The sequence below is a fragment of the Biomphalaria glabrata genome, chromosome 8, assembly GCF_947242115.1.
Source record: "Biomphalaria glabrata chromosome 8, xgBioGlab47.1, whole genome shotgun sequence".
Taxonomy (NCBI): Eukaryota; Metazoa; Mollusca; class Gastropoda; family Planorbidae; genus Biomphalaria; species Biomphalaria glabrata.
The window spans coordinates 2,857,974-2,881,832 of NC_074718.1; the positions used below are offsets into that span (position 1 = coordinate 2,857,974).

The 23,859-nt window shown below is 37.2% G+C and overlaps 2 long non-coding RNA genes across 2 annotated transcripts in view; one reads left to right on the plus strand and one right to left on the minus strand.

Annotated features, from left to right (window-relative positions):
• Positions 1-9,571, plus strand: part of LOC129927904 (uncharacterized) — a 30,138-nt gene extending 20,567 nt beyond the window's left edge. Inside the window, exons 2-3 of the long non-coding RNA XR_008779556.1 lie at positions 7,786-7,937; positions 9,068-9,571. This is a non-coding gene — a long non-coding RNA (uncharacterized LOC129927904). The remainder of the gene's footprint in view (positions 1-7,785; positions 7,938-9,067) is intronic.
• An 816-nt stretch (positions 9,572-10,387) lies between these two features.
• LOC129927903 (uncharacterized) lies at positions 10,388-14,463 on the minus strand. Its single transcript, XR_008779555.1, has 2 exons — positions 14,222-14,463; positions 10,388-11,620 (listed from the first exon to the last, which is right to left on the minus strand). It is a non-coding gene; the product is annotated as an uncharacterized LOC129927903 (long non-coding RNA).
• Positions 14,464-23,859: the final 9,396 nt, after the last annotated feature.

A 23,859-nucleotide genomic window follows, 5' to 3' on the forward strand; every position in this document is an offset into this window, starting at 1 on the left:
ACCAACATATTTTGTCACATCCGGCTCAGGCATAACCATTGTCCGCCGGTGGTCTATTTAGATTATCCAAATAGAATCTCAAAAACATTGTAAATGGTAAAATGTTTGTATATATGGGCCGTGTCATTTCAACAAATGCCAATTTTAGTGACAAGGTTCATTTCCGTGTTGTGGTTCCGCCTCTGACAGACTTCCTGAACAAGTATTCCCGCGGAGAGGACTCTGCATATCCACAAACATAAAGTCTACAGTCCTGTAGGGCTCCCTTCACTCTTATTTGTATATATTTATAGCTTTTATATAGCGCTACTTTCATGTTTATAGCATGCTCAGAGCGCTTTTGGTCCAATCTCATTTGTGGACCAGTGGGGGGGAGGGGGTATCTAGGAGTTGGTTTTCCGTGCTGCCTTTAGGCGCTCAGTAAACACAACTCTGCCCGAGTCGGGTGACGAACCTCGAGCCTCCTTCTAGGTAGCCAAGACAAGCCAAGTTCAAGCGCACGTAGTCTCTCGACCACGCTTATATCTGATATATAAGTTTCCTGCAGGACAGGAGTGGGGGTGGCGCACGTTTTTTGACATTCCCAGTATTGGAACTACCATTTACCGCGGCGAATTCCTCCACTAGCGCACCAGGGAACGGGGTAGTTAGAGCCTAACTCGTGGACGCCAACCAGTCCGCCCGACACAGCCCGCTAAGGCCGCGCCAGTCAGTCCAGTCTTTGCCCAAAGAGAGACCCGCGAATCAGCCGGGTTCCAGGAGAACCCGTCCAACCCTCGAGTTGGTGTCCAGCGCTATTCGCTTTTCAGAGAACCCGTGAGTCTCCTACTAACCGTTGCCCCGGGGCCCCACAGGGGGGGGGGGGGGCTGGACATAACCCCTTTGTTTGCACTTTTACACTTGCCGGCTGCTCATTCATCAGCGGCATACATCCAGTACCCTTGGCATCCCCTCTGAAGAGCAGGGGAGTTCACTCGGCGACCACGCTGAGGCGGTACTGGAACGCCGGGCTTATTTGTATCAGAGTTCTTGACCTTAGATTACCGCCACATCAAATATAAACTTCCTGCGCCTACGATGTTTAAGCAAAATTCTCTCTCGAAAAAAAAAAAAAAGGCTCTTCATATATCTTATTTGTGCAATTAGAATTAGTTACATCTAAAGGGAATGGCATAAGGCATATTAAAATAAGTAAACATCGGGAAAATCTACAAAGTCTACAAGGGGAAAAGAAAAAAAAAATGCTTTAAAAATAGCGAATTTGTGATATTTTTTAAAATGCTTCATATGTAGACTGCGGCCTTTTGGGAAAATACCGAAAATAAAATATAAAGGTTTGACAGAGCTTGCGGTTTTTCGCGAGTGTCGGCGGTCAGGTTGCAAATCTATTAAAAGTGAAAAAATGTTTAATCCTCAAACGTATTAAACCCTTGTTTAGTAGTAAGACGATAATGGTGACCCATTCGACTCTAAATAATCTTAAAAGCAAAGACCAGGGTACAGCACTCTTGTATTATACCATCACCAAAAATATATTTCCTAAACCTAAAAAAAATCAATAAATTTAATACTCGAAACTGTTGACTAAGAGTCCATTTAATTATTATTCACATTAGTAACTGTATGTTTTCAACATCAGCTATCTATGGCTGCCTGGTCGTGCGGTTTGCGCGCTGGACTGTCGTTCAGATTTATCGGTGGTCCCGGGTTCAAACCCTGCCCGCTCCCATCCCCCGTCTTCAACTCTGAAGGAACATCCGAAACATGTAAAACATTTTACAAAAACATTTTACAAACATGTTACTTTATATATTGTGATGCTTTCCAGAGTGTAACAAAACTTATCTTTGACAAATACAGTTACAATTATTCCCATTCCTTGACTGCCATGTTTATTTAAATATAACTTAACTACTGATGAAGACATATCACATGCGGTTTCAATGAGGCTGTGGTGGTGAAATAAGGTTTTAAAGGTTCTTTTTAAAATGCGAATGAACGTGAGACAAACATACAGACCAAAAAAAAAAATGTAACAGATTTTTTCCGTTATGAGTGCTACCATAAAAAGGGCTAAAATTTCCAAACCATTAGAAACCATCTAGTCAGCCCTGGTTTGATTTTAACTGTTCATTAGTTGGTGGTATTTTGAACCTGTTTTTTTTAAATCAAGTTTTAGACCCATTGACTACAAAATTAAGTGTCCTAGAAACAGGAACAAAGTAAAAACAAAAATCACGTGACTGAGTACCGGACGTGCATATAAGTGTGACATTCCTCTACAGCAGCGGTTCTCAACCTTTTATGCTCGGCGACCCCTTTTTACAATCCGTCTATTTGCCGCGACCCCCCCCCCCCCACACACACATACGGCAGTAGAAGAATAGACATTAATAATCTATATTTTCGATGGTCTTAGGCGACCCCTGGCAAATCGTGTATCGACCCCCAAGGGGATCGCGATCCACAAGCTGAGAACCCCCTGCTCTACAGTTTATCATAACGCCTGCTGTGGCTCACACTCGCATGTCTAGATTTCGTCACTTCTGTAGCTGCAATGAATTGCTCCAATGACAGCGAAACTTCCGTTTAATTTTGCAGTATGGTTTGAGTAAGCATTTATTTCCAATGAACATATCAACCCTTTTAATTGAAATTTTTCCTTAAAATAAAATATTAATAAAATAAAATTAAGTTATTAAATTTGTATTTAAACTACAGAGATAATCGAAATCGAGATTTAAAGGAATATATGTACATTGGCCTTTAATCTATCTTTCGCACTATGAATCAATCTATCTAGTTAGGTAGCTGTCTGTCTTTCTGTGTATCTATCGATCTAAACTTGTAGGTAGCTGTCTGTCTCTCTATGTATTTATTCATCTAGCTACTTTGGTAGTTGTCTATCTGTCTTTCTTTGTATCTATCTAGATAGTTATGTAGCTATCTATCTGTCCTTCTATGTATGTATCTATCTAGCTAGTTAGGTAGCATTCTTTCTTCCTATGTATCTATCTATCTAGTTATTTATGTCTTTCTATATTTCTATCTAGCTCTTTAGTTAGCCAGCTATCTGTTATGGCTTAACACGGTAGCGGTGAGACAAAGTTCAAAAATATATAACTTGATAACTTAATCCACAACATATGTGTAGTAATGGTGAACTATATGTCCCAAACGAACACTACTTGTCATCAAGTCTTGAGTTAGCGTTCGCCACACAGTTAACAGGCTCCACAGTTTTTCTTTATGTGCAGCAGATGTCATTTAAGCTACAAGCACAACATCAAAAATACATTTTTACCTCACTTTCTTTCCATACTCCAAATCTTATGCATTGAAAAGTCTGTGGCAACCCTCTCTCTATTTCTTTAAAATGACCTTTTTTTTCAAGACTTTCCCCATCTGAAATCCCGTTTTTCAAAAAAGTTTTTACTCGCTATTATCCAGACGATATTATCCAGACGCTATTGTCCAGACGATATTATCCAGACGATATTATCCAGACGCTATTGTCCAGACGCTATTGTCCAGACGATATTATCCAGACGATATTATCCAGACGATATTATCCAGACGCTATTGTCCAGACGATATTATCCAGACGATATTATCCAGACGATATTATCCAGACGATATTATCCAGACGCTATTGTCCAGACGATATTATCCAGACGCAGGGGCGGACTGGCTATATGGGCATTTGGGCTAATGCCCGGTGGGCCGGTACCCAAATGGGCCGGTAGGGTCACCTAAAGGGCTTCATAAATGCCACTATAGAAGTTATTAACTTAGATTTAAATTTTTTATAATATTCTCTTGCAAAAGGGGCTCTCTGAGCGTCGTATTTAAAATACAGTGCAATACTAATTTAATCTAACACATTTTCCAAAATAATGTAATAGCCTATATCCGTGGACACTGCTACTAGTAGGTTTCATCCTTTTAGGACTTTACACGCTTAGCGATTAAAAAGTAACATATAGCCTACTATATTTCTTACAAAGATACAGAGTTCATTGTACGCATGCGTTCAGTTATCGATATATTATCAAACTTAACAGAGTGATTTTGAGGACAGGTAATCTAAAATTGGATGACCATCATATTATATACAATTTGTGGGCCGGATTGTATAAAATGCCCAGGCCGCTCTTAACCCCCAGTCCGCCTTTGTCCAGACGCCTCTCTAGAACGATACCCATTTTTAAAACGTCCTTATTACAAGATAATTTTAATCTCTTTAACATTAGTAATAATGTCGTTTTGGTTAGTGATGAAACATATATATGAACAATTGAAATCTAAAATTTAATTTAATCCTTTGAAATATTTTTTTTTCTGCTTCGCGCCACCTCCCTATTTTGGTTAGGGCGTCGTGACCTCTCTAGGAGGTCGCGCTTCGCAGTCTTTTGAGAAATGTCTATATTGTCTAAATAATGCTGAAGATGTCTTTGATTTCCAAAAGTAAGGAAGAGTGGAGTGATACACATAATTACGCTAACCCAGATATTCTTCCTCACATGATGCAGACACTCTTCCTTACTTAGGATGGCTGCCTGGTCGTGCGGTTTGCACGCTGGACTGTCGTTCAGATTTATCGATGGTCCCGGGCGATATATACTGTCCAAACCATCCTCCATCAGAACATGCTTTTTTTAGGTAGTCATGCCAGCGTTTGTGCACATAATACCTCTGTCAGATTTGAGAACCTCTGTCTGGCTGATTTCAAATTAATGGATGGCTGCCTCGTCGCGCAGTTTGCGCGTTTGACTGTTGTTCGGACTTTTCGATGGTCCCGGGTTCAAACCCTCTCCGCGCCCATCCTACGTCGCCCTGCAGGAGGTTAAGAAGAGGAACTAAATTATCTTCAACTCTGAAGGAACATCCAAAACATGTAAAAACACTTTACAAACAAATATTTTAATATAAGTCTTGGAAAAGATTTTCTTCTTCACTCCACAAAGTTCTTGTTGTAAAAACTGACATTGTAACACTAAATGTTTTAGTATCATATTTTATCCTCTTCTAAATACACATAGATTCAATGTTTATAACGCAATTGTTTTCTTAAAGTCTCTTTACGATAGTGACTTAATGTAGTGTCAATTTACCCTCAATAATAATCCAATATTAATAGTCATAAAGCCATTTTATTAATTGTTGTAAAAGAACTGCCAAATGTGACAATTTTGATGTATGCAATATTAAAAAATGGAATCATTACAAATTGTTTTCGAATATACATTTCAATGGATGATACCATAGTTGATAAGATTATTTAATTTTAGCGACATCGTTAATATCACCGTCAATGATAAATTTTTTTTTCTTTGTTAAAATGTTTTAAATTTCTTGAATGGTTTTAATTCGGAAAACATCCAGCTGTTTTTAGTTTAATAAGTGTGATCATATACGATTTTTTTAAAGAATGTGTACTTATGATAGGTCCAATGTTCGTATTTGTTTGTTAATAATGTTACGAAGTGCATTGGTATTAATTAGTTTGGATCAGTCATGGAATTAAATTTGTAATAGATCTAGACCAACAATAATAAATATCCTATCACTGTCTCAATGCGCCATGATCCTATCACTTTCTCTAAACGCTATGATCCTATCATTTTCACTAAACGCTATTATCCTATCACTTTCTCAATGCACTATGATCCTATCACTTTCTCAATGCACTGTGATCCTATCACTTTCTCAGTACGCTATGATCCTATCACTTTATCAATGCGCTATGATCCTATCACTTTCTCAATGCACTATGATCCTATCACTTTCTCAATGCACTATGATCCTATCACTTTCTCAATGCACTGTGATCCTATCACTTTCTCAATGCACTATGATCCTATCACTTTCTCAATGCACTGTGATCCTATCACTTTCTCAATGCACTGTGATCCTATCACTTTCTCACTGCCCTATGATCCTATCACTTTCTCAATGCACTGTGATCCTATCACTTTCTCACTGCCCTATGATCCTATCACTTTCTCAATGCCCTATGATCCTATCACTTTCTCAATGCCCTATGATCATATCACTTTCTCACTACGCTATGATCCTATTACTTTCTCAATGCACTATGATCCTATCACTTTCTCAATACGCTATGATCCTATCACTTGTCTCACTACGCTATGATCCTATCACTTTCTCATTGCACTGTGATCCTATCACTTCTCAATGCCCTATGATCATATCACTTTCTCACTACGCTATGATCCTATCACTTTCTCACTGCGCTATGATCCTATTACTTTCTCAATGCACTATGATCCTATCACTTTCTCAATACGCTATGATCCTATCACTTGTCTCACTACGCTATGATCCTATCACTTTCTCAATACGCTATGATCCTATCACTTTCTCAATACGCTATGATCCTATCACTTTCTCACTACGCTATGATCCTATCACTTTCTCACTACGCTATGATCCTATCACTTTCTCATTGCGCTATGATCCTATCACTTTCTCACTACGCTATGATCCTATCACTTTCTCACTACGCTATGATCCTATCACTTTCTCAATGCACTGTGATCCTATCACTTTCTCAATGCACTATGATCCTATCACTTTCTCAATGCACTGTGATCCTATCACTTTCTCACTGCGCTATGATCCTATCACTTTCTCACTGCGCTATGATCCTATCACTTTCTCAATACGCTATGATCCTATCACTTTCTCAATGCGCTATGATCCTATCACTTTCTCAAAACGCTATTATCCTATCACTTTCTCAATGCACTATGATCCTATCACTTTCTCAATGCGCTATGATCCTATCACTTTCTCAAAACGCTATTATCCTATCACTTTCTCAATGCACTATGATCCTATCACTTTCTCAATGCACTGTGATCCTATCACTTTCTCACTGCGCTATGATCCTATCACTTTCTCAATGCACTATGATCCTATCACTTTCTCAATGCACTATGATCCTATCACTTTCTCAATGCACTGTGATCCTATCACTTTCTCACTGCGCTATGATCCTATCACTTTCTCACTGCGCTATGATCCTATCACTTTCTCAATACGCTATGATCCTATCACTTTCTCAATGCGCTATGATCCTATCACTTTCTCAAAACGCTATTATCCTATCACTTTCTCAATGCACTATGATCCTATCACTTTCTCACTGCGCTATGATCCTATCACTTTCTCAAAACGCTATTATCCTATCACTTTCTCAATGCACTATGATCCTATCACTTTCTCAATACACTATGATCCTATCACTTTCTCACTACGCTATGATCCTATCACTTTCTCACTACGCTATGATCCTATCACTTTCTCACTGCGCTATGATCCTATCACTTTCTCACTACGCTATGATCCTATCACTTGTCTCACTACGCTATGATCCTATCACTTTCTCACTACGCTATGATCCTATTACTTTCTCACTACGCTATGATCCTATCACTTGTCTAAACAAGTTGTGAAATCGGGTGGAAGGTGGGGAGTGAAAGAAAGGAATTTCTCGGTGGATTTTACCGTAATCTTTTTTAAACAGCATTTAGAAAAAGTGGGGAACAACCTGAATTCGAACTCGTGGCTCACACCTCATCTGGCCTACGAGCTAACCACTCTGCAGTGATGTACTTATGACTAGAGAAGATTTTATGGCTAATTCAACTTATACCACCACTTCAGTCAAGTACAATTTCTTTCTCTTGTTCGTGATGCCCAACAAAATAAATATATATTGATTAATTCTATTTTTAATTGATTTTTTTGTGTTGTCAGGTAAAACAAAAGTAATAGTGCAAAATGTCAGCTTGATCTGAGATTGGACGTTGAAGAAATAACGTGAACAAACGTTTGGCCAGACAGACAGAGTGATTCGACCCAAGCTTTGTAAAAAAAAAAAAATACTTAAATTTGTATCATAGAAACAGGTGATTATAACACGTTGAATTTACATTGTTATATCAACCCTATGTTTCTTGCTGCTTAATTTTAAATTTTTACATTTAAAAAAATTTTTAAGGACGAAATATGCAAAAATTCGTTCTTAAAAATTCTTTAGCGTTCTCTATGTCATTGTAATACGGAAATAAAATACGGAAAGGTCATCGCCTAAGGCTGGTAACTGTTAGGTAAAGATTAAATCTATTTTTAATTTATATAAATATTACAAAATTTACTATTTTATAGTGTCAACCTTATAAAACGATAAAATAATTTTTTAAATACTATTTGAAATTATATAAGTTGTTTTAATTCACATAAATTTTAAAAGTTTGAAGAAATATTTGTAAAATAGACAGAGAGCTATGTGTATATTCATCTTTCGAAAAGTAAATTTAAGTTATATCTTTTTATATTCTTTATGTAATAACTTTATACCGTCCGTGTGGTGGACCCCATAAATATTAGCTTCTAGAGCTTAACGTACGGGTTCATTTCTCATCAAGGGCAATTTTTTTATAACTTTTTTTTGTCTTTGTACTAAATAAAAATATGTACTACGATAACTGAAAGCATTAATAAATACTATGTAAACAATGTGTTTAACATGACCTCATATAGCCCCTTATATATGAGAATATTATAAAAGTTTTAACAATGTAATGCGTGCCATAATGGCATTCGTGAGGCCCTTAGGTGCCCGGCCAATTTTAGTACCGGCCCACCGGGCCTCTGCCCAAACGACAACTGCAGGATTTCAACCCTCTTATGTGGTTAAACCTGTTCACCTGCTGAATTTTGTTTTCTTTAACATCGTAGGTGGAGTGAATGTAGCTTTTGATGTATAGTTAAACACCCTGATACAAATAAGAGTGAAGAAGGCTGCACTACAGCACTGTAGAGTTTAGTTTTGTTGGATATGTTCTCCGTTATATTACGTGTTCTTGAAGTCTCCTAAATGCGGCACTAGAGTTGACATTTGTGTTGAATGACACAGCCCATAAAGATACACTTGTTGTTTTTTTTTTGGGCATTTCCTATTTGTTGCTCATCTATTAGTGTAAGTCATATTCGTGCTAAATATATATTTGACTTTGTTATAATGTTAAAAATATAGAGGTGCAGATCTTAGAGAGGAAGTGGAGATGGATTGGTCATACCCTTAGAAAAGATAACAGCAACAGAGCTATGCAGGCCTTAGAGTGGAACCCCCCAGGGAACAAGACGCAGAGGAAGACCAAAAAAGAACATGGCGACGCAGTGTACTTGAAGAAGCAGAGAAGACCGGAAAGAGCTGGGACACCATCAAAAAGCTAGCAAGAGACCGTGGAGAGTGGCGTGTTTTTGTCGAGGCCCTATGTTCCATGAGGAACTCAAAGGAGTGATGATGATGATGATGTTACCTGTTGTCGTCAATTTCGATTTTTTATTTTTGGACTAAAAAGGCGATTTCGCTCTTTTTTTTTATTAGTAAAAAGGTACAATCGAAATAGTTGCATTTAAAGAAAACAATGTTATTAAACAAGGAAATTAACACAACAACACTAAGGTTGTCATAAGCATTTTATCGTTTTAAGTTGCACTATACATATGACTACGTTAAGTACAAATGATTTTTTAAATACATAAGTTCTAGAATTTTGGATGTGAATATCAAAACAAAGAAAAAATATATAAACTATTAATTCTTGTTTTCTTTGTACTTTTGGTAATTACACTGCACAATCATTAGCATGATATTGGGATCATGTCATTGATTATTATATGATTTTGATGTGCTATATATGTTGTTTCTTTTGTTATGAATGATTATCCTGTACAAGGAAAAAAAAATACTTTAAAAATATATTTTTAAAAAGCTAATACTGCAGCGATGACCATGATGACCTGCAAACTATAGTAAAAAAAAAACGCAAGCTCGAAATATATGGCCATTTTACAAGATCTTCGGGGCTAGAAAAAACCTTCCTTCAGGGAACAGTACCAGGAAAAAGAAGAAGAAGAAGCAGACAGAGAAAGCGATGGGATGACGGCATTTGGGAATGGACGTGCCTGCTATTGAAAGAGGTTCTAAACAAGGCAAAAGACAGGGAGGAATGGAGAAAGACGGTCGACAAATCTTGCCTGGTGCCCCGACGGTCCAACAGACTTAGGGATAGGTGAAGTTAAAAAAAAATTCGAAGTTTAATTGCATTTATTAGTCATGTAATTTAATTTAAAAAAAAACAAAAAACTATTGAGACCAAAATAATAATATTGCGCAATTAGAAATATTTTTACCAAATATTTTGGGCTATGGCTTATCTCCCCCTAGCTTGTTTACCATTACTCTTTACAAGTGGGTTGTCTTTCTTTACTTCCTGCGGTTTTATTTATTTTTTTTTTTTTTGCTATGTATTATATATAGAAACACAATTAATTACGCTAAGTCATCAACTGATTGGCTGATTTGGTTTTATTGATTCATATATGTTGTCATCGATCATAATTTTGTATACAAAGTTTCATGACGATGAGATGAGTAGAAATAATTTTTTTAAAATCGATTAAAAAAAAAACTGATAACACCCAAGAAATATGCAGGTCGTAACAAGCGTTATTATAAAAAGAAAATAATTGACATAATAAATGCGGCCGGGGGGGGGGTGTTACATACGAGTACATTTGTAGATACAAATTAAACGTTTACAATTTTTTTAGAGAAATTTCATAATAATGAAGCATATTGCATTATAGGTAACTTGAAATTGAAAAGGTCTTAGCACTGGACATAAAAAGCTGGACTAGTCTTGAAACTGGTCATCTGGTCGATAAACAGATGCCTGAGAAATATCCTAAAAAGACACTGGTATGACAAAGTAGAAAACACCAAACTGTGGGAAATGAGTGGACAGAAAAATATAGAAGTGCAGATCTTAGAGAGGAAGTGGAGATGGATTGGTCACACCCTTAGAAAAGATACCAGCAACAGAGCTAGGCAGGCCTTAGAGTGAAACCCCCAGGGAACAAGACGCAGAGGAAGACCAAAAAGAACATGGCGATGCAGTGTACTTGAAGAAGCAGAGAAGACCGGGAAGAGCTGGGAAACCTTCAAAAAACTAGCAAGAGACCGTGGAGAGTGGCGTGTTTTTGTCGAGGCCCTATGTTCCATGAGGAACTCAAAGGAGTGATGATGATGATGATGATGATGATAAATTTGTAAATACGAATTTAACGTTTACAATTTTTTTTAGAGAAATTTCATAAATATTGAAGCATATTACATTATAGGTAGACTTGAAATTGAATAGGTCGTAGCACTGGGCTAGTCTTGAAACTGGTCATCTGGTCGATAAACATACTGGACCTGTGACTGGCGGATGCGCTTCATTTCACTTGACATTGAACTGGTTGTTAGACTGGTCGTTAAACAGGACATTAAACTGGCGCTGGAATGGACATTAAACTAGTTGATTAACATTGAAATGGTCGATGGACAGGCCACTGCATTGGTCGATTGACTGGCCATTGGACTGGTCGATGGGCTTGACAATGGACTGGTTGATGGGCTAGACATTGGGCTGGATATTGGACTGGTAAATTGGCTGGACATTGGCCTGGTTGATGAACTGGATATTGGACAGGTCGACGGACAGGAAATTGGCCTGGTCGTTGGTGGCATGGATACATTCTGAAACATATTGCTACACTTTATTATATCAAAAAAAAAAACTTTCCAAATACATTTTCTAAAATATTGATTGGTCAGCGTGGTCGAGAGGCTAAGTATGCTTGAACTTGGCTTGGCTTGGCTACCTAAAAACGGGACTCGACGTTCGACACCCGACTTGAGTAGATTTGTGTTTACTGCAGCACGGAAAACCTTCTCCAAGCCTCCCATCTCTTTACTGGTCCACAAGTGAGATGAACCTTATAAGATAAGCATAAAAGCAGCGCTATATGAAAGTTTTAATTAATTAATTAATTCGTTTTTTCCTACCCTTATTATTGTTTTTTTTTATTCCTAATGTTTTCTGTTTCGAAACATTGCATACAATGTCATCTCATGGCCAAAAACTGTTCCCTAAATGTACATCTACCATCTGATTTTTATAAAGTTGGTTATATCCACACTACTTGTCGTCAAGTCTTTTGTTAGCGTTTGTCACACAGTTAACAGGTTTCAGATTTCCCTTCTATTAACAGCAATCCACAAACACTTGAAGTAGTAAAGACGAATTGACCTTGTAAACCATCGCTTCTATTGACGTTTGAAAAGCGTTTAAAAGCAATTCTTTTATTCGCAATAACATTCTTGAATGAAAGAAAAGTTTAGATTTTATTTTCTGGTAGATTCAAGGCTTAACTTTCCATAGTATACGATATATATATATATACGTAAATTATATTGGTTATTTCTTTTATCACTGTATACCTATTTTAGCACACACACACACACACCAATAATATATAGGCCTACACACACAGAGAGAGAGAGAGAGAGAGAGAGAAATATATTACCTGTTACGTTTATCTTGATGCAACTGTAGATAAACAAGTATATTGTTTTTAATCTTATGTAGGATCAACTCTGATTCTTATATTTTTAACTCCTTATCTCCGTAATTATTTTCTGACAAAATTGTTGATGTTTCGCATTGGTACATCCTATGCTGTTATGATTTAATTTAATAACATTTTTGTTTGTTATCAGAAAACGTTTTATTTGGTATAGAATTGTAGAAAAATGTATGCTCTTTGTATATCAAACAAATACACGTTTATATAGCAAATATTAATTTAGTTTAATGGGGTCCAATCAACGATGGTATCTCTAATTTGGAGAGTTATTTTTTTTTCTATATAATGATTTGGTTAGCAGAAGACGTCAAGAAACCTATGTTTAAACGTTGTAATCAGATTAGAATATCGCACGCAACATACACACACACATATATGTATATACATATTGTTACGTCTCTCCTACTATCCAGGCTCTCTTCAAACTGCACCAAACGACACAACGAACTTAAAGAACCTCACAACTCAGGGCTCCAAAGTAACAGTAACAGTTTAATTTCAAATACATTACAAATACTGTACAGTTGGCAACAACATCACACTAACTGTCCAAAACCTAGCCTTGCTCCGCCAGACTTCACACACCGTCTGTCTCTAGCTTCGCCTCGTCTGGTCACATTGCGAGGTAACGTGAAGTGAAGTCTTTCTAACACACTCGCTTTTATATAGCCTCGAACCTTCTTGACCATTCCAGTTGATCACTTTCGCCGTGACTTGCGTGCGTAATATTTACGACACTGGTCCTTGCCGAACTGGCGTGTAGGCTACTGTCACTGGTCACGGTTGACCGCTCGTCTAGCGCCGGACTGGTGCGATTTGCGTAGGCTAAAAACACACACAGCCTACGACCATCTGTGTCACCACCGAGTTTGTAACAATATATATATATATATATATAATAATAATAATAAGGCTTGTCTTCGAGTCCAAAGATTAGTGAGGAATGCAGTATTTCCCGTGGCTGCGCAGTCCAAACTGTGAAAAATTGAAACTTTCCAAACACCCAACGTCACTCCTCCCGCCCATGTCAGTGAAGCGTGACAACAGGACGAGAAATACTTTACTTAGAGATAGAGGCTTTACGTGTCACCGTCGGAGGCGCTGTGGCTTAGCAGCAAAGCGATTGACTTTCGAAACGAGAAGACCCGGATTCGAATCTCGGTTGGGATTATTTATTTTAGGGTTTTTATGGCACTCTTTTGGTTGTCTAACACTAGTTAAGAAAAGTAAAGGAGGTTGATTGTTGCGCTGGCCACGTGACACCATCGTTAACAGTTGGCCATAGAAACATATGAAGATAAACTTGCGATACAAAAAAAAATACATACTTACGCTGCATGTTACTAAAGTGTACTGTAATCTCAGAATCGGCCCAACTTACTTAATTTTACCTAATTTGAACTGTCTTTTTAAATAGTAATCTGGAGTCCCCATGCGTTTGTCCATCTTAGTTAAAGATGGTAAGATGATCTTTAGCATTGAAGCTCCAGACCGATTTGATACGTAAGATATAGTACCTTATTCGAGAGAAAGTTAGTAAACTACATATTTCATTCAAATAAGCACAACCTAATTTATATACATTTTTTTTTTGCTTTTACTTCTTGGTTGTACCACGACGAAGGGATGGACAATATCAAAATAGGTCCATTACAGAATAATTTTTGCATTAATATTTAGATTTAATTAAAATAAAACTGAATTGACTTACTAAACAAATAAATATTGAACTTTTCCAAGTAGTTTGCTCTTGTTTAAAAACAATGTCCAATCTTCAACCTCTGTTTGTTGTTTTCGTCTATTTTCTATTATCTTTATTTTCTAAGATTAGTCTTTTATACGTTTGATTCTAGTGTAAAATTTGTCCTGGTTGAATCCGGAACAATTTTTTTTTGAAGAACTACTTGACCATCTGGCCGGACATGCGTTGATAGTGGCTTGATTCTCATCTAGCGATTCATGGAAAATGACAGAATTTTTTGTTTGCAGTAGGTTTTTTTTTTTGGGGGGGGGGGGGCGGAGAGGAAATGTTTTTTTTTCTTTGTTCACAAACACAGAAACACACACATATACTGTTAATTTTTTAAAATAAATGGTTATTACATTCAGTCCATTTTTTGAGGTCTTTCGTAGCCTAGATTGTTGTTTTTTTTTCATGGTTTTTTTTCATGGTTTTTTTTTTCATGGTTTTTTTTTTTCGTTTTTTTATGTTTTTTTTCCTTGTTTTTTTTTTCATGGTTTTTTTTTCATGTTTTTTTTTTTCATGTTTTTTTTTTCATGTTTTTTTTTCATGGTTTTTTTTCATGGTTTTTTTTTTCATGTTTTTTTCCATGTTTTTTTTTTCATGTTTTTTTTTTCAATGTTTTTTTTTTCATGGTTTTTTTTTTTCGGTCTTTCGTGGCCTCGAATAGGTTCTTTCTGGGATTTTTTTTTTACCTACAAAATACTGTCTCGGAACACAATGGATGCGCCCAGATAAATCACTTGTTTTACTTTCATCTTGACTTGGGGCAGAAACTGGTGTATGCCTAATTAGTTGGATCTAGGTCAATTCTCGTGCGGCTAACTTTACCACAGTTCGTGCGTGTGAGTGTATCTGTTTTAGGGTTAGGGCAGCCTTTTTTTTTCCTTTCTCTTGGCTAAGGCAGCATCGTTTCATTTGCTCTCTGTGAGGTTTGTACCAGCACGCACAGTCAGTCTCCATACTGTCCGATCTTATGCTATTTCCTCCCACATACTTTCAATAACGCCTGTGGTTCTCGAGTATTGCTTTCGGACATCTCTGTAGGTTAGTCTTGGGCGGTCTTTTGGTTTCATTATTCCGGGAGTTCAACGTATTAAAAAAAATCATTTTATGGACAAAATATATGTTTTTTAATTGGTATTGAAGTATCAAAACAACGAATGTAGAAGTTGGGCCGTACACATTTAATTCATACATCATATGACAGAACTGCTTGTCCATAACAAAGAACACATGTCTAACAATGACAAAGGAATATAACTCTAATATAAGAAATATTAATAATTTCATTCTTACAATTCTGTGTATATAGTTTACATTAAAGAAAAGGAATAGTTAAAGTTGTACTTACGTGATTAAGATAATAGATTAAACATGTTCCCTATATAAATAAAGTGATAAAGTGTAGGCTTTCACAAGAGAAATTTAACAGCGACAGTTCACAGACTTCACTGTTTGTCTTTGTCTGTCATATTACTTGTGGTTGTGACATGATGTTTGGCTAAAGACAATTTGTCTCTTTTTGACATGATTGAAGGAAAAACGGACAGACATAAAAATAGAACCAGTTTTTCTTTAATGGTTACCACAATAAAAAAAAAACTTGTGGGTCCGCTCATGTTTAAGTTTATCTGTTCATTAGTTGGCAACATTTTAAATGTATGTTTTTCTCTTCCTGACCTCGGGCTGGCCTTAGTCTTACAAAAAAAAGTTCCCCTTCCAGACCTTGTGGTCTATAGGGCGGATGATGTAAAGGTCATCTGTTTCTGTGGCCTACGGTTAACGAGGGTGTCATGTGGCCAGCACAACGACCAGCAGCCTTTACTTTTCCCCAACTAACGCCCCAAGATCCCGAAATAAAAAAAACCCAGTCTTCACCAGGATTCGAACCCCGGTTTCCTTTGAGTGTGTTAGAACCAGGAAGAAAAGTTTGAAAAGAAACACTTAAAAATGTTCCGGACGTGCGTGGACTTAAGTGTGAATGTTAGATAGCAGTTTCCCGTGGCGCATGTTGTGACTCTCTTGTCCTGTTCTATCTATCTATCTATCTATCTATCTATCTATCTATCTATCTATCTATCTATCTATCTATCTATCTATCTATCTATATATCTATCTATCTATCTGTCTGTCTATCTATCTATCTATCTATCTATCTATCTATCTATCTATCTATCTATCTATCTATCTATCTCTCTCTCTCTCTCTCTCTATCTATCTATCTGTCTATCTGTCTGTCTGTCTCTCTGTCTGTCTGTCTATCTATCTCTCTATCTATCTATCCGTCTATCTATCTGTCTGTCTGTCTCTCTATCTATCTGTCGGTCTGTCTGTCTGCCTATCTCTATATCTATCTATCTATCTATCTATCTGTCTATCTATCTATCTATCTATCTGTCTGTCTATCTATCTATCTATCTATCTATCTATCTATCTATCTATCTATCTATCTATCTATCTATCTATCTATCTATCTATCTATCTATCTGTCTGTCTATCTGTCTATCTGTCTATCTATCTATCTATCTATCTATCTGTCTCTCTGTCTATCTGTCTATCTGTCTATCTATCTATCTATCTATCTATCTATCTATCTATTCTATGCTTAGCTTATGTCTCGCCACACTGTTCGGCGCATTGAGCGGCAAGCTGTCTCCATAGAGATCTGTCATTGGCAATGTCTGAAGCCTCCTCCCACCTGGTGTCCACTATGTTCTGAGGTCCTCCATGAAAGTATTGCACCAAGTTAAACGAGGACGTCCCTGTTTGCGCTTTCCTCGTATTGGCCTCCATGTCATCGCAACTCTTAATATCTGTAGTTCACTTTGTCGCAGAACATGTCCCGCAAATCTCATGCTACGCTCTGTCACATCCTCACTAAGTGTTTGACTCCCAGTTTGGCATAGGATTTCCCTGTTTGAGACCCGATCTATGTAAATGACTCCCAAAATCCGTCTCAGTCTCTTTTGTTGAGCCACATTTAGCCTTTTCTCAATTTTGACAGTTGACTTACATGTCTCAGATGCATATATATCTATTTCTATTTATCTATCTATCATTTTATATCTCTCTATCAACTAACTATCTATCTATCTGTATATTGCAAATCCTGGACACTTAACTACAGAAGATCCTAGCAATAGAATGGAGATGCTAGGGAGAGATCGTAGGCACCAAACACGAAGAGATTATTACAGGCACGATGACCTTATAACTTCTGTTTAAAAAAACGCAAAATAAAACTCCAAAATTTCAAGGTCTTCAGGGCTCGCAAAAACCTTCCTTCAGGGCAAAGTACCAGGAAAAAGAAGAAAAGGCAGACAGAGAAAGTGATGAGAAGACAACATAAAAGAATACACGGGCCTGCCATTGACACAGATTCTATCCAAGGGAAAAAAAAAGGAATGAAGAAAGACGGTCAATAGATATTTTGTAGTGCCCCGACGGTCCAACAGATAAAGGGATAGGTGAGGTAAGGTGAATTTATGTAAAATAAACAAATTTATTATTGATAGCATTGGTATCTGATTGTTTTTTTTTATTTTATAAGCTGTCTTCCAGAACATCTAATGTGTGATGTGTACAACTCGTCGGTATCTCTCTATATAGATCAAGTTTACTCTCATTTTTTGTTTAACATTTCAAATATAAAAAGAAATTTTTTTAAAAATTTGCACTTCGTGTATTTGCTCATAGTTTAATTAACATCAAGACGTTAGTGCCTTAATACAGTAACAAACATGAGAGTCTTCACCAATCTTAGCACTGTGTTTCACTAAATAAATGTCATGCAAATATTACTCTTCGTTGTTTCGCTGTTTCTCCACATAAAGAGTGAAAACACTTTCGTTGTAACATTTGTTAGGAAGAAGCTTTTAGCTGTTTCTTTAAAAAAAAACGTACTATCTATTAGATCTAGATCTACAACTGAATACGACTAAAGTATTTTCATGGCTAAATCTCAATATAAATGTTGACACCTTTTACTTACAATATAATCTTTATCTCTATTTGACAACATGCATATTAATATAGCTAAGACCAGACAAGATTCTGCTACTACGCTCTTGCGCACGCTCCATTGGCTTCCCGTGAAAGCGAGAATCGATTACAAGGTCACCACACTTTGTCATCTGTGTATATATAACAATGAGATGCCCTTGTACCTTGGAGAACTGATTACTGCATATGTCCCCCAGAGAGCCCTGCGCTCAATGGACTCAACGCTTTTAGTGATGCCACGTTTCTCCCTCAAAAGCTACGGTCTGAGGGCTTTTTCAGTGCACGGACCAAAGGTTTGGAACTCACTCCCCATTGATCTCAGACAGACAACATGCTATACCACTTTCAAGAAGAACATTAAGACGTATCTGTTTAAAACTTTTTTAGATTAGTTTGTCACTGTAGCTGTCGTGTTTGTGTTTGTAATGTTATTACAGCGCCTTGAGCCTACATTTTGTTTGTCAACAGCGCTTTATAAATAAAATTATTATTATTATTATTATTATTATTATTATTATTATTATTATTATTATTATTATCCTTAACTGGTAGGATCGTACTACGAAATCCTGATTTACATTCGACAAGATACATCCTAGTATAGTTCGATGATTCTCATTCATTTACTTGTTACGTACCAATCTATCCAGACAAAGAATGTAGCAATTAATAAAGCAGCACTTTGTAACTAACATCTTCCCTGTGTCTCTACTGTAAATATATTAATATTAAGCCACATCATTAAGACAGACATCCAAATTGGTTGACAAATTATTTACATATAAAATCTAGACATTATTTTTCTTGACAGACTTTTTTTCTCTCTCTATAGGCTGTTGCATAGGCCTACAGTTTATTAGTAGATTTTTAAAAACAAAATAAACTCAAATGTTTCCGTTACATAACTTTTCTTAAAACGTCTCTGACAATGTGATGCTATAAGTTTACATTACACTAAAGCGGATCTGTTTATGTATTTTGTGTAGCTATAAAACAAGCTATTTTCACATCTAACGACCATAACACAATTTATAATAAGATTGGTTAAACGTCTAGCTTCCAAACCTAGGGTCCTGGGTTCGAATCCTGTTGAAGATTGGGATTTTGAATTTCGGGATTTTTAGGGCGCTCAACTGTAATCGTTACCTGACTTTAGTTGGGGGAAATAAAGACGGTTAGTCGTTGTGCTGGCCAGGGCTTTTTTTTTTTTGTGACTGTACGCTCCGGTACAGCGTACCGTCACCTTTTTTTAAAAATATTATTACTTTTCTTGTATTTTAACGTATACTATTAATTTTTAGTAGTTTAAAGTTAGGCAATCAACTACTGAGTACCGGCACCTAATCACTGAGTACCGACACCTATTCTCCTCCCCCCCCCAACACACACACAAAAGCACTGGTTCTGGCCACATGGCACCCTGCTCGTTAACAGAGGTGATCTTAACGTCATCAGTCCTAAAGGTCGCAAGGTCTGGAAGAGAAACCTTTCGTTGCTTTTTATTTCATTATCTCTAATAAGTATTTCAAATTATTTGTTTGTTACCAACACATAGCCACTATATTTTTTGTTTATTTGAATCTCTGTAAGAATTGTACTCATGTCTACATACATTTATAATTGATCATAAGCTTAATACAGACAAAAATATTGTTAAATCTCTTTTATTGGTATCTTACATGTATATTAGGGAAAGCCAGGATATTAAGTTTAAGTAACACCCAAAAATTACGTTCCCCCCCCCCCACACACACACACACCCATCCCTTTTTACAAACCGTTAAAAAAACTCAACTCCTACCCCCCCCCCCCCCTTGTTGAGTAACATAACAAAAAAAAAACTTTTAGATTAATTAATTATTAATTCTCATTTTCTCTAATTACATTTCTCATCATTATGTCGACCTCTAATGGCGAACCGATGACGTATTCAGCTTTTTTTCCCCCCAGTACTGTACACATAGGGGCCTACATTGGGCAGCCGCCGAATCATCCGTCCGAAAACCTGCGGTTTTAAAAACAAACAAATAACGCTTGGTATTTTTTTTTAAACCTTTGTGTGATAAATTGCTAATGGATATTGAACAAAAACATCTCATCAAAGAAAGAAACTCGTCTAGCTGTATTTAATATCATCCTTTAGCTATTAATATACTAGACCTACTTATTTTTTAAACTAAGAACTTACACCGACCGGGCCGAGCCGTTCAACTGTCATTCTGCACCTCATGTTATCCCCGCTAAGCTGACCCATTCAACCACTGGGCAGGTACAGGACAGGGGCGAAACTTATGGAGGACACTCATACTCCACGACAAACACGCGCACACAAAAAACATTGCAAAACACCATTCTAAGTGGAAGTCGGACCCGCGAAAGACAAAGGGAGACCAATGTGTCAGTTAATAAAGGCACATTCCTCGTCCCATATGCTAAGACAAATTTGTACAAATACTCCTTCTTCCCTAGTGCTATTAGAGCATGGAATGGGTTGCCTGAGCTAGCCAGGAAAACCAGTGACTTGGCAGAATTTAAGTCATTGGTTAATATGCATGACTAAATGCATGACGCTTAGGATGTAATCATCTTCTTTTTTTGAAGTAACGTCTGTATTATATAAGATAAGATAAGATATTTAAATCTCTTAAGCTCGTTAACAAACATAATGGAAGCTGAAGGCACTGTGATGACTAGATGCATGACACGTAGGCCGTAGGACGTTTTTTTTTTTTTAAAGTAACGTCTGTATTATATAAGAAAAGAAGATAAGAATAAAGTAGATACGAAATGATTGACCAGAGAAACAGATGACCTTTACATCATTTGCCATATAGATCGCAAGGTCTGAATGGGGGGAATGGGTTCCCTGGCCACTCGTTTTTGACCTTCTTGTTCGCTTCCCGTAAGTCGTAGGACATATTAATTTTGACTGTACGATTGGAACATAGTTCATCACATCTTCGTTTCTCATATTTTAACGCTACCTCTGTAACATCTCAAGTTAAATCTGTCATTTAATGCATTTATTGTTAAACCAATTATAAGATCGAAAAAAAAAATTGTATTTAGGGTCATTAATAGCATAGGCTCTAAATTGAAGAAAACTGCAAAGGTAACCAAGCGAACCCAGTTATACTTACCTGGCACAGGAGGTACCATGATCAGCAAGGTCTCCCAGGTCGAGGCAGCATTTTAGGCCTCTGTTTCCACTGTTTAATCTATATCTATTGGAAGTTTTTTTTTCTTTATTTGTTTATTTGTGTTTTCTTTGGAGTTTCGATTCTTTTGGATTTACGGTTTTTAAAATTTGCTTGTGTTTGCTTTTGGAGTGTTTTGCCTCCAATTTATTTCTTAAGGAGTGTGTTCTTTGGAGTGTTGTGTCTCCAATTTACTCCTTAAGGAGTGTGTTCATTTATTTGTTGTTGTTTTTTTTTCATTTCCTTTTTTTTTTCCTTTCTTTCTACTATGTCTATAAAGACATTCCTAATAGAAAAAAAGGATCTGGAGGGTGGCTTGGTCCACCAACCAGGTACTCTACTAATAAAACTGTCCGGACAGGGAGCAGTTCGAGCTTCGATGGCGTCCATCGTCGCCGCCTTGAGGCTCGGGCCGGAGGAGGTGGGTTCCCTGTACCGTTTTGAGAACCCTTTCCTATGGTTCCTGGGTGTTTCCTCACCGGTGGTGAGGAACAGGATCATAGGAAAGGTCTTCGGAAGCGAAGACACCTTCAGGGTGGAAGTTACCACCCTGGAGGAAGAGAAAATAAAAGTGACCCTTCACTGGGTGTCACCCACCATCTCAAAGAAAAAAATTGAGGAGATTTTCAGTACCCTCGCTGCAGAAGGCTCCAAAATAGAAGCTTTTAGACTAGGGGTGAGTGACAAGTGGGCGGCTTGGATTAAACCCCGTAAGGGTACCGAGCTACCCCACTACATACAACTGAAGTATGAAGAAGACCCCAGGACTTACAAGGTCTTAATCACCACACCGGGGAGAAGGCAGCAATGTTGGTTCTGCCAGAAGGAAGACCATTGGTCAAACCAATGTCCCAACAGGGCTACCCCTAGGGGTCCCAAAAAGGACGTTGAGAGAGCCTTGGAAGGTAAAAAGAACACATATGCATCAGTCTTGAAAAAAGATAATGAAAAAGGGCAGACCAAGGCTATACCCCCTGAGGTAGATGAAGATGGGTTCGAACCAGTGAAAAGCAAAAAAAAAAGGTACAACACCTGAAAAACGTATGGACAGTAGGAAGGGTACCCTTTCCTCCCCAAAAAAAGGCGAAAGTAACACAGGGTCTAGCACACACACAAAAATGAAAACTACCGGACACGCTAGATCGGAGCCAAGCTCTCCAAATAAAACAAACAGAAAAAGAACTCTTTCTCTGTCCTCTACCTCAGATGACCAGGGGGAAGGCTCTGAAGTGAGAAGGGAAAGGGGGAGAACGGGAGAGGAAATGGAGGATTCGGAAGATATCCCCAGCTCTCCTGCACCTCTAGTAATTGATGAGGGGGAGGACCCTGACACACCGCCTAACACATGAGCTACTTTTAAATAGTAGGCACACACACGCACAGTGTCAGACACACACACACAACGCAATAACCCACCAACACACAATCATGGCAGACATTACGCCTCTTTCACTTAACATTCGAAGTCTGAAAAATAAACAAAAATTCATAGTTCACTCGACTAAATCACGCAAACCGGACTTTATTTTCCTACAGGAATCCAATATCAATTCAATTTTCACAAAAACACACATGCACCTTAGTTACAAACAAACCCATTCAAATATATAATCATGGAGGACATCACGGTTTTGTCTCTCAACATTCACGGACTCACAAACAAACAAAAATATGTAGTTCACTTATCAAGAAAGTACAAACCAGACTTTATTTTTTTACAAGAGACAAATTTAGGTACAGAACACAAAGCACACACATACACAATAGATATGGGTTTTAAGGAAGGGTGTTTTAGTTATGGTAGCAGATGCAGGGGGGTAGCCATTTTTCAGGTGTCAGATAGGTTTAAAATAGTCCACAAATATAGTGACAACAAAGGGAGAGTAGTCATCATAAAAGTAGAAACAAGAAATGAAACATTTACACTGGCGAACATCTATGCACCAGCGAAAAAAACAGAAAAACGGGAATTTTTTGAATATTTGAGTGAAAAATTACACGACACATACAGAGGGGATAGTTTAATTTTAGGAGGGGATTTTAATTACATCACGTCTACACTAGACAAGCAGTACACAACAACAGTGAATCTTCCTTCACAGATGTACACTACCATTAATAATTTCTTGAAAGACATTGAAAGTGAATTCAAATTACTTGATTCGTATAGGAGTGTAAATCCCACAGGTCAGGACACGACTTCGGTGAATAAAGCTTATCCCGTAACTTCCAGACTAGACAGAATTTACGTACCAACGGAGTACCATATAAGTAAGGTAGCTCATTTGGAAGAGTCCCTTGAATATTCAGACCATAAGGCAATAATAGTTACGATAAGTAAGGAAAGTAAAAAAAAGAATAAGAAAACTAGTCATTGGAAATTTAATAATTCTCTTCTAGAAATAC